Below are 21,652 nucleotides of genomic sequence, written 5' to 3'. Positions count from 1 at the left end.
TGTAGGAGAACCCAAACTGAGTTTCTGAGAACTGTTTGTTGCAAAGCAAGTGCTGCTTCATGGCATCATCAATTATCCCTTCCATCAGTAAGCTGATGATCAAGAGTAGAAAAATGGGGCACCAATGGCCCAGGTTGGAGTTGTGCTGCTTCTTGGGAACAGGGCAGACCTGGGCAATATTCCACATTGTGGAGTAGATGCTAGTGTTGGAGACAGCCTAGCTAGTGCAGGAACAGCCTAACCGAAGATAGCATACTGGAGCACAGGTCTCAGTATCAAATAAGTCACTTACATCTTGCAGCAATGTTGATCCAGAGAAGGGATCCTTCATTTTCCAGCATTCTTCGAAACAACATTCAAATTAATAGAATCAGGCGGGTCAGCCCCTCACGCCAGCTTCATTATTCAATAACATCATGGCTGCTCTTTTATCTTATTGACACTTTCCTGCACTAATCCCAAATCCTTTAATACTCAATATTTGTTTGAAATAAATATAAATCTATCATGAATATATTTTGTAAAAGGAACTCCACTACCCTCTTTGGCACATAATCCCAAAGATTCACCTCTCTGGATGAAGACGTTCTTTTTAATCTCTGTCCTGAAAGCCCAAGTTCTTATTTTGAGACTTTGGCCCCAAATTCAATCAAAGCCACTGGTAACATTAACTATGTTATTAACTATGGCATAAACTAACATTAGGGGCGGTACAGTGGCGCAGTCATAGAGTTGCTGCCTTACAGCGCCAGAGACCCGGCTTCGATCCTGACTATGGGTACTGTCTGTACGGACTTTGTATGTTCTCCCCGTGACCCACATGGGTTTTCTCCCACATTCTGGGAGCTCCGGTTTCCTCCCACAATCCAAAGACATACAGACTTGTAGGTTAATTTGCTTGGTAAAATTTTTAATTGTCCTTAGTGCGTGTAGGATAGTGTTAGTGTTAGCGGGAATCGCTAGTCAACGCGGACTCGATGGGCTGAAGAGCCTGTTTCCACTATGTATCTCTAAACTAAACCAAACTAAATCTCCCCTCTTAAACCCTGTAGCAATGCAGGGAATTTCAACAAGATTATCCCTCATTCTTCCAGACAGTAGATAATAAGGGTCTGAAGAGGGGTCCTAGTCCCGACTGAAAATGGCACCTATCCATTCCTTCCACGATGCTGCTTGACCTGCTCAGTTACTCCAGTACTTTGTTTTATTAAAGGCCTAGTTTGATTAATCTCTCAGTTTAGAACCAAACGCAGCATCCCAGGAATCATTCTGGTGACCTTTGTTGAAATCTTTCTGGATGAAACGTATCTTTCCTTAGCTAGGATCTTCTATCTAATATTCAAGTTGCACTGTCCCAAATATCCATAGATATTTGGATCAATACATCTCTCCTTTCATTCTCCAAACGTCTTGCATTAAAGCCAATATTGGAGTTGCTTTCTTATTTGGATGGTGAAACCGTAACGTGTAGATCCGCATAAATCTCTCCCCTTGCACCTACGCCTATGCGTTTCAGTTTGATAATCCTCTACCCTAGGAAAATGATTGTGAGCTTTCACCTTATTCACACCCATTATATACTTCAATAACTTAACCTCTCAGCCTCCTCTGCACCAAAGAAAAACATCCCAGCCTTACCAGCCTCTACCTATAACTCAAGCCTACAACTTGTGGTAACGTCCTGGTGAATTTCTTTTGCACCTTCTCAAACTTAATGACACCCATCCCACAGCTGGGTGACCAGAACTGTGGTTTCACCAACAACTTGTGCAGCTGTATCTTGAAGTCCCAACTTTAGGACTCAATACCCTTCCCATTCAAGACAAACATGCCAAACACCTTCTTCATCACCATGCCCACCTGACACACACTTTCAGGGAACCTGCACTTGTATTCACAGATTTCTCTACTCCACGACACTCTCCAGGGCTCTACCATTTACTGTGCAAGTCCCCAAAGTGCAACAGTTCACATTTGGCAGAATTAAATTCCACTTGCCATTCCCAACTGATCTGTTGTAATATCTAAGTTTACAACAATATCTTTACAACTTGCAAACAAGTTGTTAACTTGTGCAAGACTAAAACCTTTGACACATTAGCTGTATCTTCATCCAATGCCTCTCCAGTTACCAGAAGGTCGGGACTATGCTCACCTGGTCCCATTCTTGTCTAGGAAGGAACTGCAGATGCTGAAGATAAATAGACACAAAAAGCTGGAGTAACTCAGCAGGTCCGACAGTATCTCTGGAGAAAAGGAATAGGTGACGATCCTTTTCTCAAGAGATACTGCCTGACACGTTGAATTACTCCAGTTTTTTGTGTCTATCTCCCATTCGTGTGAATCTGGTGGGCTGTGGCGGCTTTTCTTCCTATGCCCCTGTTTTTCCCATGGTGTCCCCCATGGAACTGTCTTTAGCCTCACTCTATGTCTCATCTACATATTGTCCCAACTTCATCATCGCAAAAAAAAGCATCCATTTATGAAAATGGAACACGTTATCTGCAGCCACAGTATCATGTTTGTCCTCAGGTTAAATATCAGACCTCATATTTATGCTATCACTAAGATCGCTGATCTCCTTGGACCTCTGGAAATTATTATTTTAATTAACTCCTGGTTATTCTCCTTCACTGTTCTCGTCATAAACTTGAGGTAATTCAAATCTCTGTTGCCCGTGTCATTGATCACCATCACTCACCAGTCTTTGCTGCCTGATGTTAGTTCCCCATTAAGCAAGGCTTCAATTTTTAAATGCTTATCCTTGTGTTAGGGTTATGTTTATTATTGTGACGTTTAGAGTACAGTGTTTTGTATGCTTTCCAAACAGATCAGATATACTTTACATAAATACAATAAAGTCAAATCCAAACACAATAGATAGAGTAAAGGGGAAGATATCGAGTGCAGAATATAGTTCTCAGCATTGGTGCACATTGGTTCCATAAACAAGGTACAATCTCTCATTAGAATAGAGGTGAATTAGACAGTACCTTAGCTGATGGAAGGACTGTCTTTTAAATCACTAGGTATTTTCATCCATCCCCACATATTGTATCATCTTTCATCCCTAAAACCTTGCAAGATAACTATATAATTCTGACATGTTGTTGAATCCATATCTAACTGCTGCATATGTGGTGGCAGGGCCTTCTGCTGTCAACTTCCTAAAGACTCTAGCTGGTCAGCTCCAATGCTCTCCCTCACTTCCTCTTTTCAGATACTCCTGAACACCGACCTTGTTGACCAAGTATTTCATCATTTGCCCTGATATCTCCCTCCATGACTCAGTTATATGTTTGACATACAAGTTGTGAGAAATAAATGCTAATTCTTTACTTTATGTGTGGTAGGTGGAAAGAAAGTTGGAGATTAAAAAATTGTGAAATAGCTCTATGTGAGAGGATGTGAAGGGGAGGTGTCCAATAATGTCACCAAAATTATATCAATTTTACTAATTGCATTACAGATTTAAGTGGCTTTACTCATAATTTACTTCAATGCATTACTGACAGTCACTCATGAATTACTTCAATAATATTACCAACAATTACTCAAATTATTTCAATTATATCACTGACAATTACTCACAAATGACACATTTGGCCCTGACCCCTTCCTCGAATCAGCACCCACCATCTCCTTATGCCCTACTTGAACTGGCTCTCATAGTTATGAGAGGTCTGAGGGTAATTGAATCGTTCTTTTTTAATGTCTCACGTATGCAAAACCCTTTACACTTAAAAAAAAATGAACATTTAAAAAAATTAAACATCACAGAAAAAAAATTTGAAGTCAACTAATAACAAAGAAATAAAGTGAAAAAAACCTTTAAAGGAACGTTCTTCTCTCTTTGGAATCAACATAGATTGCAGATGCTGGAATCTTAAGCAACAATCAAACTGCTGGGGAAACTGTATGGGTCATCTAGCATCTGGAGGAAATGGACAAACAATATTTTGGATCTAAACCCTTCATCAGATCACAATGCTATACAGAAAGTTGATTATAAAGGGCCAGTCCCACCATCATGCGATAGCATGTGTCTAGCGCGACCAAACGTGGTCACTTGAGGCGTACGTGGTCTATGAGGTTCAAGTGACAAATAAATTGTATTGTAAATTGTATTGTACGGCCTTGCGGAGCCGGTCCCACTTCGATCGGTGGAGGCGTATGGAGTTGTGCAGGGCTGGTCCCGACATCGCGCGGGGCTACAAAAATCTTGCACTGTCCGAAAATCCCGCGCGACAATGGCCTGTCGGCCCGCAGCCGCATTGAGGCCGTACGCAGCGCCTCGACGGTCGTACCCAGCGTCTTGACGCTGTACCCAGCGTCTTGATGGCGTACACCTGGTGCGTGGCGTTGCGCGATGATGTCACCGCCCGTCTTGCCGTTGCCTGATGATGTCACCGCCCGACGCCGTGCGATGTCCAAATTCAGTCAGCGTGCCTCCTGCCCAGCTGATTGGTGAGTATGATGTCGGGACCAGCCCCGCACAACTCCATACGCCTCCAAGGTTGGAATTAAGACCAGCCCCGCGAGGCTATACGCCTCAAGCCACCACATGTGGTCACGCTAGATGCATGCAATCATGCAGGCCCTTAATAATGTACGTAGCTGTTCAAAAACTCAAGCTTATGGTTTTGCTAACTCAGGAGCACAGCATGGATCCTGGGGGAAAGGAGAGAATGGAGAATGCATTGCCCCAGTAATACTAAAACAACAAACAATCTACTGGAGGAACTCAGCATTATCACACCTTCCACAGCCAACAATGGACCATTGTGGGCTCCACCTTTCCTTGGTCTTTGGTACCGGCTCTGAATTGTTCTGAACTTTCCATAACTCTAATTTTTCTCTCCCCTGATTCTTAGTCTGAAGAACGGTTTCGATCCGAAACGTCACATATTCCAGAGATGCTGCCTGACCCGCTGAGTTACCCCTGTATTTTGTGTCTATCTTCGGTGTAAACCAGCATTCTACAGTTCCTTCCTACACCAATTCAAACCCTGCTCTGAAAGCACTTTAACACAGACTGTGCCTGTCGCCGATTTTGAGCCTGTCGAATCCAATTTTGTTCAAGTTCAAGTTCAAGTGAGTTTATTGTCAAGTGTCCCAGATAGGACAATGAAATTCTTGCTTTGCTTCAGCACAACAGAATATTGTAGGCATAAATAAATACAGAACAGATCAGTGTGTCCATATACCATTGAATATATATACACACACACATAAATAAGCATATAAAATGCAACCGGCTATTAAAGTTCAGATTTTTGTTTGAGTTGAGTTTAATACTGATGGCTGTGAGGAAGATTTAATAGTCTGATGGCTGAACTTGGATGTTGCAGATTTTAGGCCGTCGAATCCAAATCCCTTCTTATAGTGGCAGTATCTCCAATTCACAAACAAAGGGATTCTGCCATATCATGAGGAGGGGCTGACTCGGCATTGTAATAACTGAAAACTGGAAAACAGAACTTGTTTGGCAGGATCTGGGATAAGCAAGCATCAATTTAAAAGCCTTCAATTGATTACCTCTCCTCACTAATCTGAATTTCACCATGTTGCTGTGACTGATCCCTTCCCCAAGGCCAAAAGCTCTGCAACCTAATTAGTTTGATGACTGATTCCTTTCCCCAGATGTCAATGACTCTCAGGTGAAATTACATAGTTCATTCTTAACATTCAAAGGTATTACCATTCTAATGTAGAAAAACACACAAAAATAGACAGAATACAGAAGCAGGAGCAACACCCAAAAGCTGTCTCTATCTCAGTACACTATAACCTCTCTTTGGTTAAATAATTTTTTTTATTTTTCCTGCCAAAGTGGTCAATTTCTCATTTCCCACAATATACACCATTTGCCAGTTCTTTGCATTCCTACTTAACCTATCTACATTTTTGTGTTCTCACCATGACCTACTTTCTTTCTCAGCTTTGCATCATCAGCAACTTGAGCAATCACCACCATATCATCCATATAAATTGTAAGTTGATCTCCCAGCACTGATCCCTCTGGAATACCATCTTTCTTCCCATTTCCTGTTAGCCAGCCAACATTCTACCCGTGCCCAACTACATGCTACCTCCCGGATCAAGAGCTTTTCTTCTCCATCATATTACATGGTGCAATATATTGCCATTTGTATCTCCATCTCTTGCTCCTAAATAATAACATCTTCTTTGTTTTCTCTCAACATCTTGCCTTGCTTTGATTTCCCATTTTTACAATGATCAAATTTACAATGAGAAAGAATTAAACCAAAAGATCTGAATGAACAAAGTGCTGTGTGAAATGAGAAGCAGAAATTAAAAAGTACTAAAATTAAATAAAGAGAACTTCAACAGAGAATGTGAATCAACAGTATGAGGATCCTGAAAGATATAGTTAGTGATCAATAAAACATTTGCCAAAACCTGCACGACTTCCCCAGAAAGGCAGAATGTTTGCATTTACAATTTAGAAGCAGAGCTTGATGTAGAAAAGTTATTTAAGCATCTTTTTAGTTATTGGATTAAATATAAATATGGTTCTTTGAAACTTTGACCCGAAATAAACCATAGAGCTGATCTTCGAGCCTGGAAGGGGATTTTCAGGTTTATTCAACAGTCACTCTTACCACTTCCTCTCCTCACTTCCTTCCTACACCACACTCACTGATGATCATTGGAGATGACTTCCTTTTTCCCCACCTGCCCTTTGTCAATTATTCATTCTCGTCTCATTTTTATTGAAGGCGTTGAGGAGTACTTCAGTACAACCAGATAGCTTGACAGATAGCCTTTGTCCAACAAGATGCCTGTCAACCCCGCCCCCCCAACCCCAACTGTACCCCTCTATCATTTGCCAGGCTTTGTCTAGCCCCTCCTCTCCCCCCCCTCCCCATCATAATCAGTTTGAAGAAGTGTCCCAACCCAAAACATCTCCAATCCATGCTCTCCCGAGATGCTGCCTGACCTGCTGAGCTACTCCAGCACTATCTCTTTTTTTCTCAGATGGACAAATACCTTTTCTTAGCTTTCTACTGTTTCAGCATTCACCCTAGATATCCACTAGCACCCATTAGAGACATATCATAGCTTATCTGTCCACCAAACCATCATCTCTTTTATTTAAATCATTATATTTGTGGGCCACTTCTACAATTTCCAAGTTGGCGACTCGCTCTCAACTTTCTCATCAGCAGCTATTTTATTTTTTAATCATTTGGAAAAATATAAACCAAATATAAATGTTGTTTTCTTGTTCACTGGTATGGATTATTTTGTCAAACAGATCAATTTTATTTGATACTCAGTATTTATTGTCTTATGCTAATGTGTACAGGTAGTTTTATTTACTGTCAATTTTAATGCATGGCTAATGATTAAACTATTGCATTGTTCACAGTGCACTATATTGAAGGTGAGACTAATGTAGATCAAAGATAGACGCAACATTTCTGGAGAATAGGTGATGTTTTGGGTCGAGACCCTTCTTCAGTCCTGAAACGCCTTATATTCCTTTTCTCCAGATATGCTGCCTGACCAGCTGAGTTACTCCAACATTGTGTGTCTATCTTCGGTGTAAACCAGCATTTGGAATTCCTTCCTACTAATGTAGATCAGTGTACTTACTGCATTAAATGAATAAGAATGATGATGTAAAGGGGAAATCTCGAATGTACAATTGTTTTGTCACTTCGACGACAATTATATAATGTGCCGATTGGGTAGTTTTCTGAAACCACAAAATGAACAAAATTATAAAAAGCATTTATCCGTTTTACAAAAAGTCACATAAATGATAGGAGCAGAATTAGACCATTCGGCCCATCAAGTCTACTCCGCATTTCAATCATGGCTGATCCATCTATCTTTCCCTCTTAACTCCATTCTCCTGCCTTCTCCTCATAACCCAGACGCCTTTACTAATCAAATATATATCTGGTATCAGTTTCCATTCATGGACTACTGTAATGTGCTAACTTGTTGCACCAATGTAAACGTGAACAGTGACATGATGGATACTTCGATCACTCTCATGCGAAGCATAGATAACATGAGTATGACAACTCCAAACTTGAAGAAGGAACTCAAAACTTTAAGAAGGAATTCATAGAAACATAGAAAATAGGTGCAAGAGTAGGCCATTCGGCCCTTCGAGCTTGCACCGCCATTCAATATGATCATGGCTGATCATCCAACTCAGTATCCTGTACCTGCCTTCTCTCCATACCCCCTGATCACTTTAGCCACAATCATTTTTCTCCAATTAATCCTACTTGCATCTGTTAAAAAAAAACAATTGTATGTGACTTTCTGGCCTGACTCCCATGTAAGCATAAAGAATGAAAAAGCTTGTATTTATATCTAGCCCTTCATTTCATCAAGATGTCCAAAAACTTCACGGCTAATTCATTTTTGAATTGCTATTACTGTTCTTATGTGACAATCAATTTGCACACAAAGTCCCATGAACAGCAAAATAATGAAATGCATGAACTGTCATATCCTCAGACCATACAAAAAAATCTTTCACAGCCAATTAAGTACTTTTTCAAACCTTGTCATTACAGTGGTATGGAATATGTGACAGACAATAAATCCCAAAAGCAGCAACAAAATAAATAATTTTGCAAGGGGGGAGGGGGTCATTCGCCAGATGTGGGGCATTGTTGGCAAGACCAGAATACACTGCCCATCAAGACAAATCATTGAGTACAAGTATGTTCCATGAAACCTTACGCAGTCAAATTTTACATGTTGGAATCACCATCCCCATCCCCTGCCCGAATAACACAGGAGGTGCAACTCCAGAGCCAATAAGATCATGGGAGACCCATTCCACCCCTGCAACGGACTCTTCCAGCTGCTACGTTCAGGCAAACGCCTCCGTTGCCATGCTGTGAGAACGGAGAGGATGAGAAGGAGTTTCTTCCCAGAGGCCATTAGGACTGTAAACTCCTATCTCACCAGGGACTAACTTTACTGTACCACTCCTACTGCTTTTTTTTTAATTGCTGTTTTTTTCCCTTTTTCCTTCAGCCCACAATATTTAATATGCATAAGAATATGTGATTCTGTTCCATTCTGTTTGTAGTTTGTTTGCTTGTTTGTTTGTTTGTCTTTTTGCACAAAGTCCACTAGCATTGCTACTTTTCATTTCACTACACATCTCGTATGTGTATGTGATGAATAAACTTGACTTGACTTGACTAATAAGCGAGTTCGGTGTTCCGAAAAATGCAAGGAACCATGGGATTTGTCAAAGATCATTTGTGATAAAGAAAAAGTGAATGAAGCGCTGGCTGTATAAACTGTGTATAAATTCTTATCTTTATTCATAATTTATATGTAAAAACTAGACTAAGTGGGACCCGTTGGGTCCCATGTTCACACGGGAGGGCTGGTCCCCCAACACAATATTCCACCTCCACCAATTACAATATTGGTGGCCAGTGGTGAGGGGGTATTTCTGGAGCGCTGGTATGGGTGTTGTGGGCTGAAGGGTCTGGTCTCCAGTGGTCTAGTATGGACATTGTGGGCCAAATTAATTCTTGGGGTGGCATCTCAGTCCCTCAAGCCTGATGTGTTGGCAGCTCATTCACGACTGGTGGGCTGGCAGTTGACTCACTTGAAATTCCATTTCAAGCAGGGTGCAAGACCACCAAATTCAAGTGCAGTTTCTTACCACTTTCAGCAGGTTAAAGGCCACCGAATTCAAGTGCAATTTCCTACCACTTCAAGCAGGGTGCAAGGCCACCAAATTCAAGTGCAGTTTCATACCACTTTCAGCAGGTTAAAGGCCACCGATTTCAAGTGCAGTTTCCTACCACTTCAAGCAGGGTGCAAGGCCACCGAATTCAAGTGCAGTTTCATTCCACTTCAAGCAGGGTGCAAGGCCACCAAATTCAATTGCAGTTTCATCCTATTTCATGCAGGGTGCAAAGCCACCACATTCAAATACAGCTTCATACCATTTCATGCAGGGTGCAAGGCCACCACATTCAAATGCAGTTTCATACCATTTCAAGCAGGGTGAAACCACCATAAAACCACACAAAACACCACACTCACAGTTCAGTGAACATTCAGTGTGTTTAGTTGATCCACAGCTCAGACAGAGTCATGACCTCTCCCTCCCCCATCATGCAGAGACTGATCCACACCCACACTTCCGGGATTTATAATCTCTCCCCCCTCCCACTGGAAAAGGTGTGGCCTTCATGGCGTGATTGACAGGAGAGAGATTCTCAACATTTTTAAAACACTAATAACACTTTTATTTTTCATTGATAGGAAGAATCCTCTGCACCTGATGAACGGAGGGGGACTGAGTAAGATGGCCAAAAATCACAGCCGTAAGTGGTAGCGTTTTATCTAAAATCAATATGCAGTGCAAACAGGAAGTTGTCAAGTTTAGACCACCAACCATTTGCAGTGCTTTTACCAACCCAAAACCCCACCCAACCATTTGCAGTGCTTTTACCTCAACCCAAAACCACACCCAACCATTTGCAGTGCTTTTACTTCAACCCAAAACCCCACCTCTGAGGCACAACACTTCTGGGTTTTATAGTCCCGCCCCCCTCACACCAGCAGGGGCAGCAGTGAGAATGTCAACATTTTTGAAACATTAATAACTCTTTTATGTTTCATGGGAAAAATCCTCTTGTCCTGTGCAGCGGAGGGAGACTCTGAGTAAGCTGGCCAAAAAATCACAGCCGTAAGTGGCAGCATTTTTTCTAAAATCATGAAACAGAAAAACAGGAAGTGGTCAAGATCTTACTTTTAGTAATATAGGTATATTTAATCTGAGGAATGGAGGTGCCAGGTAACAGGAGAGCGGGGGTGCAACAGCGAGAGAGAGGGGGCAGATGCGAGTGGGAGACAGGGGGAGACACATTCTCGGCAGCTGCTCTGCTGCGTGCACACAGACCCGTGCCTCATCCGTAGCCAGGATCAAATCATTGTCCCCAGAGCCGCAAGCGCTGCCGAACCGGCACTGGTCTGTCCACGTTCCTCCCCGAGTGTCCCATCCCCTACCGGGGAGCGGCCAGAGACGTCCGGGGTGACCCCGGACCGATGGGAAACCGGCCCGGAGCAGCAGCAGCACCAGGCCCACAGACAGCATGGAGAAGAAGTGCCAACTCCAGCCCAGCCCCGCTTCAACTCCCAAGGAACCTGCTCCCTGACAGGCCGGGGACCGCTAACCGCAACCCCCGCCCCACCCAGCGGCCGCCGGCCAGCCACCCCGGTGCCGGCGAAAGCCGAGCACCAGCCATCAATGGGGCAACACACAAAACGCTGCAGCAATTCAGCGGGACAGGCAGCATCCACGGAGAAAAGGAACGGGTTTCTGGTTCAGGTCCCTCGGGAGTTGGAGCGGGACTGGGCTGGAGTTGGCACTTCTTCTCCACGCTGGCTGTGGGTCTGGTGCTGCCGCTGTCTCTGGCCATCGCACGCCAGCACCAAGGGGTCAACCGACAGCCACTGAACAAGGCAAGAGGCGCAGCCGACGGTCCCCAGCCCGCCGGAGAAGAAGAACTGAGCCAGAGCCCCACCTCCGGGCCGGCCCCTCGCCAGCCCAGGGCCACTCAACAGCGGCCGCAGCGGCAAAAACCCGGGCCCGAACCGACCACGGACGAAACGCAGGCCTGCACACACGCAGCAGCACAGCCTCCGAGAATGTTTAAAGCGAGTGACCTGTGACCTGTGACCTGGGCATGCGCAGTCGGAATACCGAACTCGCTTATTGAGAGTATGAACTGTCTCAGTGGCATCTGGCTGTGTCCAGGGTACTTTATGTGGCACGTGGCCCTCTGGGTAAGCACTGCCACCATTGCCGGCTTGTTTTCAATGTAAACTTGAGTGATCGGACAGTGTTGTGGAAATTACAAACTGCCTTGATTGAGTACAGTTGTTTAAGAAGGATCTGCAGATGCTGGAACAATTGAAGGTAGACAAAAATGCTGGAGAATCTCAGCGGGTGAGGCAGCATCTATGTAGCGAAGGAATGAGTGACGTTTCAAAACTACCCGAAGTGTCACCCATTCCTTCGCTCCATAGATGCAGCCTCACCCCCTGAGTTTGTCCAGCATTTTTGTCTACCTTTGATTGAGTACAGTATTGTTTACCTAAGTGCGAGTTACGTAAATCACCTATTGTGTAAGTCAGGCAGTTTCTGAAGTCTGTAGTTTACTGTAGAATTGCAGAGGGCAGTTAAGTCAACTACATTAAGGAATGTAGAATCACAAATAGTATAGGCTAGACCTGGTAAAATAACAGACTTCCTTCTCTGGAGGACATTAGTACTCCATATGGATGAATTTAATATTTCATAGGCACTATTTCTGAAAATAGCTTTTCATCGTACTATGGTGGGAATTAAAACCATATCTCTAGGTCTATAGCAGGGGCCTCCAAACATTTCAGCATGAGGGTCACATTATATATTTGGCACATTTTTGCGGGCTGTAGGAAAAAATAAAGAAACGGCAATTTTACAAATTTAATGAACAAAAAAGAACTGGAAATGGAAGAAATTCAAATCAAAACTTGTAGCCATCAATCAAGGTCAACCAACAAAATCATAAAGTTTTATGTAACCACATTAATGGGAAGGATGGAACTGCTTTTTTGATTTTGACAGTGGTTGCGCTGCCAAGTAGGGTCGTGCCCCGTGTGAGTCCCGAAGTTCAGTCTACCCGAGGGGGTTCGCTTCGGGAATGACAACAAGCACTTTTCCTGGGAGGTGGGCTCCTGCTTCGTGCTACTGAAGCCAGCCCTGTGCATGTGGCATGTGTGTCTGTGTATTGAGGTGTGAGTGTGTAAGACACCAAAGGCAACCGCGGTTGCGGGATTCACACGGGGGCCGGTGCGATGCTATCAATCACTCGGTTCTCCAGGCAGGAGTCTCCAGCTTCTCCCGTTGGATAGGGGCGAGGTGGGGAAGGAGGTGTTTGAAAGATCTTCTTCACCCTCCTTCTCGGGCTTCTGTCAGCTGCTGGGCCGATCTCTCGGTGGGACACTGGAAGCACAGGCCAGGGAAGGACAGGCTAGGCACCAGTACAGATTTGACTCTTTCCTACACCTCTCCGCTCCACACAGCACCGCAAAGCCAGCGAGCGCCTAGCACAATCTCTCCTTCCACCGATCTTTAACCCCTGCAGTCCCGGTTCCTTCCAACGCTTTGGAGTGGATAAGATGTGGCCCGCCATCCGCTCACAGACATGGGTCCTGGCCCCTATGCAGAACAAGGTTGCCGACCACTGCCCTACAGTAAACTGACGTGTAAGTTCCCACACTACCACAGAGCCCGCTAAATAGCCCACTGCAAAGAAAGTGTTAAGAGCTTGCTGTGGGCCGGATAAAATCTCATGGCGGGCCGGATATGGCCCACGGGCCATAGTTTGGAGACCCCTGGTCTATAGCACAGCCTCTTGGTATTCATCCAGTGATTAAATGCTATGGTAGCATCCTCCCATGATCGAATGATCTAAATAGACAATAGACAATAGGTGCAGGAGTAGGTGTGATATTTACGTCTAGGAACTTGAAGCTCCTGACCATCTCCACATCAGCAGCATTGACACAGACTGGAGCGTGTACACCACCACCTCACTTCCTGACGTTGATGCGCTGACATTGTGAGGGAAGTTGACACCATGCTACCCAGCTTCCTTTCCCCTTGCTTGTACTCCAGCTCACTGCAGTGGTTTCCTTTGGTCTCACTGACACCTTGCAAGGGTCGTACCCAAGTTTCCTGCAGAGGTGGGCAATCGATTTAAAGGCCTCAGACTTGGGCCTCAATACGGAGTGCATCCCATGGGTCATCCATGGTTTCTACTTGGGGGACACTCAGAAATAGCAATTTCTTTACGCTGCTTTAATTCTCACAATTGCAGCTGAAGCAACAGGAATTCCAGTGAAATCTATTTATCCTCCATTGACAAGCCCACATTGAATTAGTCTGGGCTCAGTGGTCCCCAAATCAGAAGGACATCTCTTGGTTGTCTAGGACAACAACCAGTCCCTCAATGTCAACAAGATGAAGGAGCTACTTATTAATTATCAATCAGAATCAATGGTGCCAAAGTGGACATGTGATGATTATGTAGCTTGTCTGTAAGATCATCAGTCCCACCAACTTCACTGACCTGGGGAAAGCTCACTTACGAAAAATGATCAATTGTAAACACACCACAAGCTGAGGTCATGAGTGAAAAGAAGAAACATGCACATTTGAACAAGACGGATGAAGTTGTGGTTCATTGTGAATATCTTTATCATATAAGCCTCATATTTTATCAGACTCTGCTTTCTTCTTTTCTGGTAACAGAACAGCTCTCATTCACTAGGTAGACACAAAATGTTGGAGTAACTCCAGCATTTTGTGTCTACCATCAATTTAAACCAGCAACTGCAGTTCTTTGCTACACATTGCTCTCATTCACTACACTTGAACTTGTATAATTTAGTCACTTTTGGTCTCATAGACAATTGCTTTGTTCCCTCCACTGCTCCCCTTCACTGCCACTGAAAACATGTTATAATTCTATATATTCCATCTCTGATGGAAAGTTTTCAACTTGGTTTCTTTATCCACAGATACTGCCTGACCTGCTGAGGATTTCCAACATTTTTAGTTTTCATTTCTCAATTTTTGGTTTGATTCTCCTAAATGAGAAGTAGGAGATATTTATCTCTGTTTTAGTGCTTTTCATGGGGGAGGGGTTTCTTTGGTAACTTTTTATATTCCGTATCTTTACCACACTTCAATATTTTCATTTAAAAGAAACCCTTGGCTAACATAGTGATAACTAGTGCACCGTTCAAATCTCTTTTAAGACAGTCGCAACTGCATAAGTAGTTAATTGGACAATTATTCCCGCATCCATACCTGATTTTAAGATTCCAGTAAAGTATTTTCCTTCTGCATCTTTGGAGGAATCGTTATAGATCCATGAAATAATAACTTTGTGCTTCAAGCTGATTGTAAGACAAGGTTCTTCCTTCCTCCTGCTTCTTTGTCACAGATGCTCAATCCTGCCATCCAAATTAAAATGGACAATAATGTTGAAGCTGATGAAATAAACTTCAAATTGTGCCAAGAGCACTGATAATTTCTTGACTGTGACTGGATCATAAATGATTGCCAAATCATAATAAAATGACAAATAACAAGCATCACAGTACAGTACACCACTTGTCATAGGGTTTCAATCATTAAAGAACACTCCACTATCAACCTCTGTCACCTGTCACCTATCACCAAGCCAACTGTTAATTCAAGATGTCAACTTGCTGTCGATCCCATGGACTGCAACTTTTGGAATAGCCTTCCATGTGGGATCCTGTCAAAGACTTTGTGGAAGCCCGTCATGTAATTAATCCAATTAATAGACAGTGTATCAAGTCAACAAAGGTACACTGAGAACTGGAAGCACGTCGCTTGCCCTTGCAGATGGAATAGAAGTTTATAATTTTAGCGATAACAGCATGGAAACAGGCCCTTCCGTCCACTGGGTCAACGCCGACCATCGATTAGCTGGTCACCGTGATGAAAGTTATCCCACATTCCCATCCACTCCCTACTCACTGTGGGACAATTTAAAGAGGCCAATTCACTTACGACGTGCACGTCTTTGGAAGGAAATGCACGCGGTCACAGGGAGAACATGCAAGCTCCACGCACTCAGCACCCGAGGTCAGGATCGAACCCGTGATCTGCAATCATGTCATCCAATCTGTATTTGGAACCTCCATTGGAGAACATCAAATGTAGCACACTGGATGGAAGAAGTGCAAGTGAACCCCTACCTCTCCGAGAAGGACTGTTTGGGTTCTGGATGGTTGGAAAAATCAAAGTAAAAGTGCTATTTGTTTTGCCTGCCAAGAATGTTCTGTGTGAAAGGCAGCACACAGTTCTGATCAACAAGATTAAACGGTATCCGCGTACATAAATACACAGGGAGCAGTATATGAACACAATACAACTGCAATCCCAATCCCCTGTCCATTCTGCCTGTAAATCCAAGAGCACCCAAATCCAGCCGCCAAATATGACTTTGCACCATCTCCTTCATGCACCACGCACGTTTGCTGAGCTACAATGGCTCCCAGTTAAGCATTAATATATTTTCCCCACCGCTCTGTGCCTCTAATCTCATCCAGGCCCAAAACCTTCAAGATATCCATGCTCCCAGGAAGGATCCCGACCCAAAATGTAACCTACCCATGTGCTTCAGAAATGCTGCCTGACCGACTGTGTTACTCCTGCACTTTGTGTCCTTTTCCATATTCTTCTACTTTGATCAACCCCGCCTTTGCACCTGTGATAATTTGTACTGAGCTACAATAACCAGGGGCTCTGGCAGCTATTACAACATCTTCAACATTATTATATTCACAGCAAAGCCTATTACACGATAGCCACACTTGCAGAAAGACATGACAAAATACTGGCAATCTGAATAATTCAAAGGGTTACTGACATTCTCTGTTATAGACAATCCCTAAAGCAAGGGATCATGAGCTAAAAGCATGCACCAATTTTAAATGAAATTTGATTGTGATTGTAGATAACAGATAGTTAAAACCCCTGTAACTTATCTCACAGGTAAGGTTAAATAAACCTTAATTAATGGCATTTTCCATCTCATGTCATCGTTCGTGACTTTTTAATTATTAGTCGAATGTGTTGTATTCCGTAAAGTTACCACAATCTTATTGTGATTGATTTGTCTTGGGTAACAACTGATAATTTCAATAATCCAAAGCAAATTACTGAAATACCTCAACAAGTTAATAAATTTAAACTGACCAATCCAATAATCAAATACAATCCAACAACAGTGAGGCTTTCTATGATTGAATAGAAATTGGACAGGACCCAATAGTTCTATTAGGAAACTTAGAACATATTTTTGTTACAACTTATTTTCAAAGCTCCATACGAGTTTTGAATGTATATTATCTGACATGAACAATACACATAGTTTCGGTCAGGTCAATTTGCTACGAATAAAACATAAATTCTGTATCAGATAATTCAAATGAGCATGGCTGATGCCTTAATTGATAAATCACACAAATAACTAAAAAGACTGTCGGTAGAAGATTAGACTAAGTGGGACAGTGTAAACAATTCTAGCAAATAAATGGGCAATATAAATAAACAGGTACAGAATTAATTGCATGTAATCCTACTACACATAGGAATATGTAGTGTATTGATCTACTGTGATGAACGGTACACACATAACTGATCTGTAACCATATTAATGTACAACATAGACAAACGCAGACATTTCCCATCATGGCTTCAGATACCATTTTATAAGCGGCTTAGAGGCATCACGAAGCAACAACAATTCCCTCCCCTTTAACAGATTATTGCTGATGTCCAGAGTAACTAGTGGCAGGAAGTTGCCCACTGTCAAGATGAAAGCATTTATTGTCTCACCATCCTGTCGCCTCCTTGACAAAATCATAGAGTCTCACAGCACAGAAATAGGTCCTTTGGCCCACACATCCATGCAGGGCCGGATTTACGTATAAGCTAGACAGACAAGTTTAAGCTTAGGGCCTCGAGAGCGAGGGGGGCCTCTGCTCGCTGCACCAAGGTGTGTTAAACTTTTGAGATAGTGGCGTTGGGAGTGGCGTTGTTACACAAAACCTACCATCGGTGGCTCGTGCGGTGCTTGCGATTCCGGAGGCTTTGGTGGGCGGGGGGGGGGGGATTAAATTGCAGGTGAGGTTTATATTCGTTGTGGAGAGGAATTTGCTCCACAGATCCTTGGATCATTGGAAGTGCAGGACAACGGAAAAGGTATATAGTTTATTTAACCCTTTTCCCTCGCCGCCGCACGGGGGGCCTACACACCTCCACGCACGGGGGGCCTACACACCTCCACGCCGCACGGGGGGCCTACACACCTCTACGCTGCACGGGGAGCGGACTCACCTCGCCGCCGCACGGTGGCCTTCCCAATTCGCCGCCGCACGGGAGGCCTACCATCCGCCCACCAGGACCTCCCACGCTTTGCTCGCCACTCCACCGCCCTCCAGCAGCCCGCAGCCGTCGCCTTACCTGCAGCCTGGACTCATCACCGGGCCTGAATTTTCCACCAAAGATACTAGAGGAGCTCCTCTAGTGAGAACGCCCCTTCATATTTCCTTTCTAATAACTGTGGGGGTGGAGGATTGGGGGGGGGCCCTCACAAGTGAAATCCGGCCCTGCATCCGTGATGCTGCCAGGTTGGACAAGGATTGATTAGATCTCAAATGCGTGTTTTTAGTTGTAATTAAATAATTTAGAATTATGATTTAGTTTTCTCTGTCAAAGAGAAATCATAGAAACGTAATGGAAGGTAAAATAGAATTAAAGCTTCAGGTCAATGACATTAAATTGCCTCTTCATTGTAGTCATGTTTGTGAGTTTTACAGGATTTATAATCTTCTAATTAAGAAAACCAGGAAAAATGCTTTTTGATTTATAGCTGTATTAAATTTCTTACTAAAACAGTATTTAGATGACAGAAGGTAGACACAAAATGCTTGAGTAAAGGGCCTGTCCCACTTAGGTGACTTTTTAGGCGAGTGCAGGAGACTGCGCTCATCATGATTGCCACATTGTCGCCACATGTTCGCTTGTGGTCTCTGGTGAGTCTCCTTCATGGTCGCGAGGAGTTCCCGAATCCTGGGAACTAGTCGCGGCCTCAGTATGGTCGCCGGAAAATTTTCAACATGTTAAAAAAAATTCTGCAACCAATAATTAGTCGCCATGGAGAAAATCGCTAATCCTGTAGTCGTAGGTGTAGTTGCAGTGGGGTCACCGTGTAGTTATGGGTAATCGAGGTAGTAGTAGGTAGTTTAAGTTAATCGCCTTTGCTGACCGGGCATTTTCATTGACTAATTGGGGGAAAAAAACGTAAGCACGAATTTTCAGAACCAAGCGCTCCCCCGCTTTCCCTGGACCCCGCCTTTGCGATGTGTTTGTGTGTGTGTGTGTTCCACTCTGACAGTCGCTGTTCCAGTTTCCGTTTTTTCAAGGGAGTGCCGCAAATTTGGCAGTCGCCGGCAGTACGTTGAAAAATCGCGTAAGTGGAACATGCCTTTCACTCAGCAGGACAGGCAACATCTCTGGAGAGAAGGAATGGGTGACATTTTGGGACGAGATCCTTCTTCAGACTCTTTAGATGACAGATACATTTTTACACTTAGCATAAATGTTCATTAAAACTTCATACAATTACAGAACAAGCACAGAAACATTGTGTGTTTGAGTTCATGTGATGATACTATGAGGCATATTAAAAGTCAGACTTCTGTTGCTTAAACTACAGGTATCCAGTTCAGAAGCATGTGATGCTATTTACTTTTGTAAATGCAGTAAAGTTCACAATGTTTTTGTCAACAAGTCTTAAGTCTATTCCCAGTCATAATGAATTGTTAGCACAAGCATATCAGATCTTAGAACTGCTTTTTAAAAAACATGTCTGCTTTCCCTTTTGCTAAATGTAATTTTTGATTATACTATTAACTAGTGAAAAAATGATCAGAACAACTAATCATCACATAGATTCTGCTTTGAACAATCTCAGTCAGTTTTTAAACTAATGGGAATTAGCCTATCAGAACTCCACAACCTTATTCATAATCTTGAGCCCTTTGGGGTTCCACATCTAATCCCAACATTTCCAGTCAGCAAAAACAAAGCACTTCAGTTCCCATACCCAGGAGCCAAGAGGCTTGGAAGAGCAAGAGTACATTCCAGTACATTCCAGAATAAATGCCACCTCTCATCCGATCACAAGAAGCATCATCAGGCCAGACTCAACCCTACATCGCGGACCCAGTACCTCGGCCAGGATAAAACACACTTTAAAGCCAAGACAACATTTTTAGAAGGTTGATACTTGAAAGCTACAAGACGGGCCGAAAACGTAATGATTCTTTATGTACGCCTCAGAAGAAATCCATTCAATCGTTGCATTATTTTACTTATGTATGATTGTGCTTATGTATACTATGATTTTGTTGGATTGTATCAAATACTAGAGGGCACAGCTTTAAGATGCAAGGGGCAAAGTTTAAAGGAGATGTGTAGAGCAGGGTTTTTTTTTACATTGTGGGAATTGAGTGCCTGGAGTGTGTTGTCAGCAGAGGTGGTTGAGTCAAAATAAGATAGTGGCATTTAAGAATCATTTAGATAGGCATGTGGATATGCAGGGAAAAGAGGGATATTGAATATGTGTAGGCAGATAAGAGTTGTTCGTGGCATCATGTTCGGCACACACTGTGGCTCCACAAAATTATCTTTTATCGTGCTGCACTGTTCTATGTATGTAAAACAAAGCACTTCACTGAATCTACTGTAGGTACACGTGACAATAAAGTATCTACTACTACACTGCTCCTCTTAAACATGGATCTAAAAGAGTTATCAAGATTCATAAATGATGCTCATTTTGCTGCAGCATGTGTACTATTCATTTACGAGTCATTATGTCAGTCATGAACCATCAAGGTCTGAAGATGTCTGAAGAAGTGTCCCCCCATCTCCAGAGATGCTACCTGACCTATTGAGTTACTCCAGCACTGTTCCTATCTTCAGTATAAACCAGCTTCTGCAGTTCCTTTTTATACAATCGTCAAGACCTTCGGCCTATGGCCAGAGAGTGGCTGAACATTCAGTCAGTGAAATCTCCATTTGTGCAATATTTGAGATTTTTCGTGTAACTCCTCAAAAGATGATACAAGTTCAGTAACTGGTTCTATTCACCATCAGATAGCATGCAATGCTGGTGAACCCATTGCCTCATTTCATCTGCTGCTCTCTTTCCAGCGAGCAGGAGGAGGAGATGAGTTCAACTCTCCTCCTCTAAAATGTTGCTGACATTATCGGTTACAAAGAACCAGAGGCATAAAGATTGATGACCACTGTCACCTTCACTGATAACAGGGTTGTTTGTCTGTCTTCTGTGGTTTCAAGTGTGTTGAGGGAAGCATGCAAAATATTTCTATCAGCACCATTCGGGAAGCAGAATCTGTCACCTCCTAGTCCTTGCTGATGCATATATAGAATGCCCGGCACATCTTTTCTCAGAGGGTCTCTTGCAATGGGTCCTTTCCTGCTCCTCTACCTTATTTTTTATAGCACATAGATCTCCTCTCCTGACCTTTCCACGTTGATCTTCTCAAGGAAGACAGAAGGAAAAGGCCATCAAAATCTTCACCTCAAGGAGCTACAGTCATCCCTAGAACACCTGGAGAAGATAGACACCTACGTCAGACTCCTATTCATAGACTACAGCTCTACCTTATACCATCCCACCTAATCGACAACTCGCAGGACTTGGGGTCAGCACTAACCTCTGCAACTGGATCCTCGACTTCCTGACTAACAGACCCCAATCAGTAGGGGACAAATCATCCTCTAGAATAATCCTCACACCTCCTGAATAGAAACCTCCTTCTATTGACTCCATTTACACCTCACATTACCTCAGCAAGACCAGCAGCATAATCAAGGACAAGTTGTACCCTGGCCTCTCCATCTTCTCCCCTCAGGCAAAAGGTACACAAGTGTGAAAACACACACCACCAGATTCAGGAATAGTTTCTTCCCAGCTGTTACCATGTAAACTTAATACTCCTA

The 21,652-nt window shown here is 43.3% G+C and overlaps 1 long non-coding RNA gene across 2 annotated transcripts in view; it reads right to left on the bottom strand.

The window, feature by feature from the left end:
* LOC129712392 (uncharacterized) overlaps window positions 1-21,652 on the bottom strand; it is a 124,846-nt gene that overhangs the window by 26,813 nt on the left and 76,381 nt on the right. The window contains exons 2-3 of one of the 2 annotated variants that reach the window (XR_008726046.1): window positions 14,891-15,036; window positions 7,624-7,726 (exon numbers count right to left, since the gene is read on the bottom strand). This is a non-coding gene — a long non-coding RNA (uncharacterized LOC129712392). The remainder of the gene's footprint in view (window positions 1-7,623; window positions 7,727-14,890; window positions 15,037-21,652) is intronic. The other variant, XR_008726045.1, reaches the window with a different exon arrangement.

This window comes from Leucoraja erinacea, chromosome 2, assembly GCF_028641065.1.
Source record: "Leucoraja erinacea ecotype New England chromosome 2, Leri_hhj_1, whole genome shotgun sequence".
NCBI lineage: Eukaryota > Metazoa > Chordata > Chondrichthyes > Rajiformes > Rajidae > Leucoraja > Leucoraja erinaceus.
Note: the sequence above shows the minus strand (reverse complement) of the source record. Positions and strands in the feature narration are given on the sequence as shown.